The sequence below is a fragment of the Beta vulgaris genome, chromosome 1 (assembly GCF_026745355.1).
Source record: "Beta vulgaris subsp. vulgaris cultivar EL10 chromosome 1, EL10.2, whole genome shotgun sequence".
Taxonomy (NCBI): Eukaryota; Viridiplantae; Streptophyta; class Magnoliopsida; order Caryophyllales; family Amaranthaceae; genus Beta; species Beta vulgaris.
The window spans coordinates 29,486,908-29,495,733 of record NC_079202.1 but is presented as its reverse complement, the minus strand read 5'-3'; the positions used below and the strand labels follow the sequence as shown (position 1 = coordinate 29,495,733).

Sequence of the window (8,826 nt, the reverse complement as noted above, 5' to 3'; positions counted from 1 at the left end):
GTAAAGTTATAACAATGAAACGCGTAGAGCGCAGTTGGATGTACAATAGAGTTGATGGAGGTTACTTAGGACCGAATTTGTCAACGGGTTCCAAGAGTTTATTGAGTTTTCTACACAACATCAAGTACACAAGGACTCCAACCAGATTAGATGCCCATGCCAGAAGTGCAATAATAGACGCTTTCTAGATGTTTAGACAGTTAGAGAGCACTTATATAGGAGAGGCTTTTGTCATTCGTACTTTGAGTGGATTTGTCACGGGGAAACAAACATCTCTCAACCACTTGTAGAGCAATCCAATCCTTACCAGGATTGATCGTTGATGCATTTGGATCGCTTCATGAAAATCTAAATCACAATGCAGGAGATGAAGTTGAAGAAGAACCAAATGATGAAGCGAAGAAGTTTTTTGATTTACTTAAGGCCTCGAATGATCCATTGTATGAAGGGAGCAACATGTCCGTTTTAGAGATGGCTGCAAGGATAATAGCTTTGAAATGTGAATACAATTTACCACATAGGTGTGTTAATGCGTTCGCTTCCTTAGTGAATGAGGCTATTCCAAACAATAACCTAATGAGTAGAACTTTTTATGATAAAAAAAAAGTTCTTAAAGGTTTGCAACTTCCTCATGAGAAAATACACATGTGCCCTAATGGTTGCATGCTATTTTGGAAGAACGATGCACACTTAGAACAATGCAAAGTGTGTGGTAGTGATCGATATAAAAAGACCTCTAGAGAAAAGCTCATTCCAGTCAAAGTTCTAACATATTTCCCAATCACTCCAAGATTGCAAAGGTTGTATGCCACAAATAATATTGCAAAGGAAATGACTTGGCACCATAAAAATCCAAGGGCTAGAGGCACCATGGCACACCCAAGTGATGGGGATGCTTGGAAGCATTTTGATGATACTTACCGATTTCGCCTCCGAACCTCGAAATGTTCGCCTTGGATTGTGCACGGATGGGTTTACACCATATGGAAAATTTGGAGGAAAATATTCATGTTGGCCAGTAATTCTTACTCCATAAAACTTTACCTCCATCAATGTGCATGAAAAAACCGTTTATGTTCCTTTTCTTTGATTGTCCCTGGTCCCAAAAATCCTAAAGGGAACATAGACGTGTACATGCAACCATTAGTTGAAGAGTTGAAACAATTGTGGGAATATGGTGCATCGACTTATGACATTTCAAAGAAATAGAATTTTAATTTACGTGTTGCTCTTATGTGGACAATAAGCGATTTTCCAGCATATGGCATGTTATGAGGATGGCAACTACAGGGAAAAAAGCATGTCCTTATTGCATGGATAAGAGTAAGGCATTTTGGCTTCAAAATGGAGGTAAAGTGACATGGTTTGATTGTCATCGTCAATACCTTCCACAAAACCATCCTTTTCGAAAGAACAAAAAAGCTTTTCGAAAGAATATGGTTGAAAAAGATTACCCTCCTCCAAATCTTTGTGGGGGGGATGTATGGAAATACGTGTCAATGCTACCTAAGACCACTAATGGTTCCGAGGCCCTTAAGAGGTTGAAAACGGAGAAAATGGGGTGGTTCAAGCAAAGTATATTTTGGGAACTTCCTTATTGGAAGGATTTGTTGATTCGACACAGCTTAGATGTCATGCACATTGAAAAAAAAATTCTTCGATCAGCTCATAAACATAATAATGGATGTGAAGGGACAAAGTTCAGATTCTAATAGTGCAAGGAAAGATATTACCCTTTATTGTAAACGGCAAGAACAAGAGCTCACTAAGGATGCAAGCGGAAATCCAAGCATGCCAAAAGCACCTTATGCATTAGATAAAGCTCAAAGAAAAGTTTTATGTGAATGGGTTCGTAACTTAAAGTTCCCAGATGGATTTGCCTCGGATTTTGAGTAGATGTGTTGATCTCAATCATGTAAGCTTTCTGGAATGAAAAGTCATTGATTGTCATGTGTTTATGGAAAGGTTACTACCTGTGGCTTTTAAAAGAGTTGCTCCCCGTACATGTCTGGAATGTGGTGGTGGAAATTAGCCAATTTTTCCGAGATTTGAGCTCTTACACAATTCAATTCGAGGACATGGTTCGTTTAGAAAAGAACATTCCAGAAATCCTTTGCAAATTGGAAAAGATTTTCCCGCCAGCATTTTTCAACTCCATGGAACATCTACCAATTCATTTGCCTTATGAAGCAAAAATTGGAGGACCAGTTCAGTATAGATGGATGGTTGAACTTGAACATGGTTCTTCTACTATTACTTACACACCATCACTTCTTTCTCAACTTTCAAGTCAATTACAACAATCTCAACAACAACTTGAACAATCTCAACAACAAGCCAATGAGCGGATGGTTGAACTTGAACGCAAACAAGCTGAGTATGAGAAGAAGTGTGAACAACTTGAGAATGAACGTATAGTAGTAGAGAGGGAGAGCATTAAATCTCACAAGAGAACCAAGAAGAAATGAGAAAATTTATGGAATATATTGAAGTCATGAAGAGACAAGTTCTAGAGAGTTCGAAAGGTTCAAAACTGTGTAAATCCAAGCATTCAACTCATTCTCGTGACAATGAAGATCCATCAAGTGGAGGTGCTCCTTGTGCTACTTAGTTCCATTACTATTCAAGAGTAAAGGGGTTCTAGAAGTTACATTTTGGACAACTTACTTTAGTAGCTTCCGTTTGGACAACTTACATTAGTAGTCTATGCTACTTTGTCGATGGTTTTTGTAAGCTATGTTTTTACATGAATTTAAAATATAAGCACTATTTCCCCCCTTATTAGTTGGGTATGTAGTAGTTGATGGTTTTGGTTGTAAGTTAGTTAACTTTGTTAAACTTTATTATATATATATATATATATATATATATATATATATATTTATATTTATATGGAAACAATTATTATAATTATGATTACTATTATTAACAGGTTTTTTATTTATTTGCAATGTGCCAATAAAAAAAATACGTGAAATGAATAATACCTACCGCTTATTGGTAGGTAATTGTAACATAGGGTGCACACTATACTTTGGCAGTGCATAGCTTCAGTTAAAAGCATATAATATAATTGTATCAGTTTAATACGAAAAAATTATATTTAAAATTGCAAAACAAAATAAAAGGTAGCTAGAAAACTGCATATACTAAAGTAATGATGTAAGTAAACATTATCTAAGAAGTTTGAGCAACAAACATTAGTGATAGGTTGTCGTACACCTGTCAAAAATAGTTCCTGCAAAACTTTCTAAGAGTTCTAACAATATAGTACGGTATAGAAAAACTAAACAAGATCATAAATATTATAATTAAGGTTCTAAAGTATAAAAATCATATTGTAAGGATATAGGATAATGGTTCACCATGTTTGTAACTATAATCTATCAAAATATCATCAATAGTTCAATTAATCAGATATCTAGAGCACATTTTAAATCCTACGACCGGGTCTTAATGCTCTCAAATCAACATATGTAGTACGGTCGCTAACATAATTAGATTTTCTAATTGTAGGTAAACCTCTAAAAGTAAGATCTTGGTCAATACAAACAATTATTAGTAACATTTAATCAGAAAATTGATCAAATTGCAAAACTAACAAAAAAACACTAATCAATTAGAGATATCAATAACTAACCAAACCATCAATAAATATCAATCAAGAATCATAGCATATAAACATGGATTCCAAAACCCTAGAAATAGAAACTACTCAATCACGAAATAAAGAATACAATCTAAATTTAAAAAGAAAAGCATAACTAAAGAAATCAACGAAAAAACTAATAGAACTCATGAATTAATGGAGAAAAATAAAAACTCGGGTTTACTAAAAACTAGAGAGAAAAAAAAGGAAGAAAACTAAACAAAACCTAGAATACAAATAACGTGCAAAAGGGCGGAGGATAGGAAAAAGTCAAAAACCTAATATAATTAATACTAGGTAACCTAATATGACTAGGAAAGTAAGTTACAAAAATAAGGAAATTCAAAATATCATTAAATGGGCAGAAATAGTGATACGCGTGCACGATAATAGAGAACAGCAGAAACAGTGCAATCTTCCGAAAGGCATAACTCTTTGATTAAAATTCTCACCGAGACGTGTCACCTATCGCTGGAAAGCAGAAACAGTGCAATATTCTGAAGGACGTAACTCCTTGAATGAAATTCTCATCGGGGCGTGCCACCTATAGTTGGAAAGCTCTTTAAATCTACTTTCCAAATATGCTGAAATTATTAGATTATAAGAAGCACATCAAAAGTTATGATCAGAAGAGTAGACATGACTTCTTTTCACATTTGTTCTACTGATTTTTCGCTTTGTTTCGTTCAAACTCATACTATAGCATATCGAAACGATCCTTATCATTGTAGAAACCTTCCAAATGCTCCTAATCCTCAAGTTTAGTTAATCATATTCTAAATACATTCACAATAATTGAAATTCATCAAAAATAAGAAAAATACCACTACTACAATAAAGCCTAAAGAGACCCCCTAAAATTGCATTTAGAGACCACATGAGAGGTGGTCTTCAGCTATGGTCTCTCAGGATAAATTAACCACTTATTGCTGGTGGTTTCTTAATTTGATAAAAGAGACCACTTCCTTAAAATAAGTGGTTATTTATGAATTTAAATAAGGAAAAAAAAGAAGGAGAAGGCGCCACATTTTTCAGATAGGTGGTCTTTTCTATCTTACAAAGAAATCATTTTTAATATGTAGGTGGTCTATTTAATATTTCTTAAAACACCACCTGAAAGAAAAAGGTGGTCTCTTTAACCTTTTTTATTTAAAAAAAAATGACAATATTTCAATATTATTATACGCTTCTCCAATCCGTTTCACCTGCTCCATGCGTGTCTTTCATAATCTAGAAGTAATTTACATATACATAGAACATCTAGGCACTTGTATTGATATAATTCTGATGACTTTAAAATTGGAATACCTTTTCATTCATTCAATATCATTCACTACAAAATCACATGCATATCAATATAATGTTAGAAGATTCCAAAAATTGTAAGGCCAAAGGTAAACCCTTGCAACAAAAGAAGGAAAAAAGAAAAGAGAATTGTAAGGCCAAAGGTACATGATTTTACTGCATCCATCATGACCCCTGCAAGAAGTGTTTGGATTTGGTCATTCAGGCAAGCTTACCACCGCCCCTGCAACTGGTAAAATTCTTGTGTACCACGACGCAGTAATTCCCTTGCAAATGGTAAAATTCCTACAATGATATCTGCACCAGAATTATCAACAAAAATCACAGCCTGCCATATGGAAAGAAATGGTCAGTGCAGGAATTATCAGTTACGCAAGAGTAACTTTGGATCCATCACTGTCATCTACTTAGCCACAAAGTTATCACCTTTTGCCAGGACTTCTTATATCCACTGCAATTTGAAAGTCTCAAGGTCATCAATAACCGAGGGTCGAGGGACAAGGTTCTGGCCATAAAGGACATCCCATCCTTTGAGAATACCTCTGCAAGCTTCAGAATATAGAGCACACAAACTTAATACGCCAACATCACATATTGAAAAATAAGCGAAGAAGAGATTCCGGATTAATATGTAACCCTTATTGAAATATACTAGTAATAGAAAAAAGGCCCAGGCCTCCAATATAGTGTGCAAGGATTCATTTTACAGTCTACTAGTTATAGATGGAGAAGTTTAACTTCTACTACTTATGTTTAGAGTAATTGCATCAGTAGTTGGTGCATAATTCGTATATACATGCTATTACACAAGATGATGGGAAAGCTATAAGGTTTGTATTTGCAAGATCTTTCCAGCACAAAGCATTGGTACCTGTGCAGAGCCAAGGTCAAATATATATTTTCAGCAAAGATTCCTCTAACGAGATGCTCTAAACGTTTCACTGGATCTTCAATAGCATCATTGAGATTTACCACATTGCTGAATAATGATATAGCCTTCGCATTCTCATCACCCTACAAAACAGAAAAAAATAGATCGGTAGATATATATGGACAAGGTTCAAGTACTTGATGTTGATTCGATATGCAGAAATTATTTGATTATCCTAATTTTTCGAATAGGTCCCAAAAAAAGATGGAAGAAAAAAGACAGCAGCATCTACTATGTACCTTCACTTTTTTAAATATGTCTTTGAACCCCAATTCCCGAAGCACTTGCTCCCGAAGCCTGCATAGTAGCTACCGGGGGAGGGGGCGATGTAAGTCTCTGAAAGCCAAGTTAAAGGGTAAGATTCTCTCTCCTTCTTTCTTTCGAACTTTGCTCTTAATTTTGTTTTAACTGGAATTTTGAACGAAGGGCGTAAAGACGAGTTCCAAGAGTCATCCAAGCACAGAATCCCAGATCACTTCTAGAGTACAACAACAGGAAGTAGGACGTCAGCTTTAAAAACATGCTGATTCTTATTGATTAGCAAAAGCATTGAGTTGTATCGAGTTGTCTTAAGAGGTAAAAATCCATAAGAAGACGCCACAAGGGTAAAGAGAGACAAACATTAGGAAGTCATAGTTCAGTTCCATAAGGTGTTCCCATATTTTAGTTACAGGCTTTCAGTTTCAGTTACTGAGCTCTCAGCTTTTACTGAAATGTGTCCTTTTGTTTTTTAGTTCAATCAGCCATAATTCTGAACTAAGGGTATTCAATTCTCAATGCAATGCAATTCTAAAACCAGTTGATGGGCTTTCACCTTCAACCAAGAGCTAGACATACCTCGCTTCCTGATTCTAAAACTAATAATTCCATACTGAATCCATGTTTTATTCAAGCACTCATAATAATTTACAGGAATCTGCTAAATAAATTATATAATACAATATAAACTAACCTAACAATCGTTCCATAAGCCACTGTAAATCTCTAAGGTAATGAGAGTAGAAGTTAGAACCTACCAATATGCATGAGACATTTACATTTTCACCATATCTAAAAGCAAAATGCATGAGAAATGGAAAAAAAATATTGGTAGTGCCTTTAAGCTAAAGCAATATTGCGAATAAAACCAAAAATTCCATTAACATATGATTAGAGAGCTACGACAGTACAATTAGTGCTAATATTCATAAAAACACTCAATATCATATATAGTCGAATCAGTTTTTACTGAATGTTAGAGAGAGAATTCAGATTTTGTACTTTGATATAGTAAACTCTGAAAAGAGATACCCTAAAAGCTTGAAAAGTTAAAAAGTGATCTTCTCCTTTGTGATTCTCTTTGTCAAAGAGGTATAAAATTCTTTTAACATGCAGAAAATTTTATTTTTGCTTACTGCCATTTGAGATTTTTCTTATTTCATCATTATTTGATTTGAAGTCTTGACTTAGAAGATCAACCACATAAAATTGATTTCATAGCTTTGCTGGCATGCATTTTCTTGCATATGATTTACTCCAATTTTCAACTTTCAAGCATAACTGCATAAGTATGTTTAATTATATGTTAAAAATGGATCCTATGTTTTGAATTATGCGATGTTTCACGTATTAATTATTTGTGCGATGAATATTTTTACTCAGCCAACGATGGAATGCAAGTCTAGGATTATATTTATAGTAGTATGAATCTTGATATATGCTTTTACAGCTACAGGACACGTAATGTGTCCATAAGGTGTTTTAGAAACATTGCTCATATTGAGTTCTAAGTGTTAATTGATATTTAGTTTCTCACAATCTTTGTACAAATTAATCAACAAGAAATCAAGTCATATGTTGAATGTTTTCAAGATTATAATACACATTACCATTACCAGTATTGCAAGGCAGCAACTAAGCAGTATTAACAACAATTAACACACAAATTAAGCAATTATCTAAGCAAGCAGCAAGCAGGCGTTTAGCGAGAAACCTCCAAGCTCAAATCAAGCATAAAAAACAGCAATTAACTCACAAATTGAATGACAAACTTAACTAAATCTCTAAAAACTAAAAACTAAATCAATAAAACTGAATTCAAATTAACAGCAAATCGAGGCTGCGACGACGGTAGGGCAGACAATATCGACGACGGCAACATTACATCAACCACAGCAACAACCGCAACATCAACAAGCAGCATCGCCGCAACCACAGCGCGCGATGGAGAGAGAGGTGCTCAGTCACCGGCGAGCAACACGGCGCGACTCCGGTGGTTATAGTGTGCAGGAGGAGAGAGAAACACATGGGCAATAGCAACAGCACCGCGGTGGCTCGCGAGCAGCACTGCGGTGGCAGAATACGAACAGAGGAGAGAGATGAGTCGGCACGAACGACCAACAATAGAGCTCCGGCGAGCTTTGACAATTACCGGCGACGGGAGCGAAAGAAAGAGACGGGCAGGTGCGAGAAAAATGGGGTTTGAGGGTTTTTCCTTTTGGGATTTGAGAACTGACGAGGCAGACAGAGATTATTGAGGTGGGGTGGTTTTGTTTCATTCACATTAAACCGACAAAGACGGTTGGAAGAGTATACTGATTTTATTTTTTAATTTGGCCAAATACATACCCGCTAATATATATTTTAGGAATTCATATTTTCTTTAGAAGGATATAAATAAAAATAACCACTTAATAAAAATAAGTGGTTTCTTTAATATTTGTGATTTTAAGGATGTGCAAAAAGACCACATGTCTACAAAAGGAGGTCTTTTTATCGTAAGATAAGAGACCTCTTGTCTAAGAAATTAGGTGTTTTTTGCTAAATAATCACTTATGTTATCCAAGTGGTCTTTTATGGGTGGTTACTTTGCCCATATTTGTAGTAGTGTACCGAATAGGAGTAGAATAACATAACTTAAGAATAATGCAACATTCAACCTAAATATGAAACTAAAGGCTCG

At 35.1% G+C, this 8,826-nt stretch overlaps 1 long non-coding RNA gene across 1 annotated transcript; it reads right to left on the bottom strand.

Annotated features, from left to right (window-relative positions):
* Positions 1 to 4,937: 4,937 nt before the first annotated feature.
* LOC104905851 (uncharacterized) lies at positions 4,938 to 8,567 on the bottom strand. Its single transcript, XR_791810.4, has 3 exons — positions 5,826 to 8,567; positions 5,381 to 5,503; positions 4,938 to 5,282 (listed from the first exon to the last, which is right to left on the bottom strand). It is a non-coding gene; the product is annotated as an uncharacterized LOC104905851 (long non-coding RNA).
* Between the last annotated feature and the right edge of the window lie 259 nt (positions 8,568 to 8,826).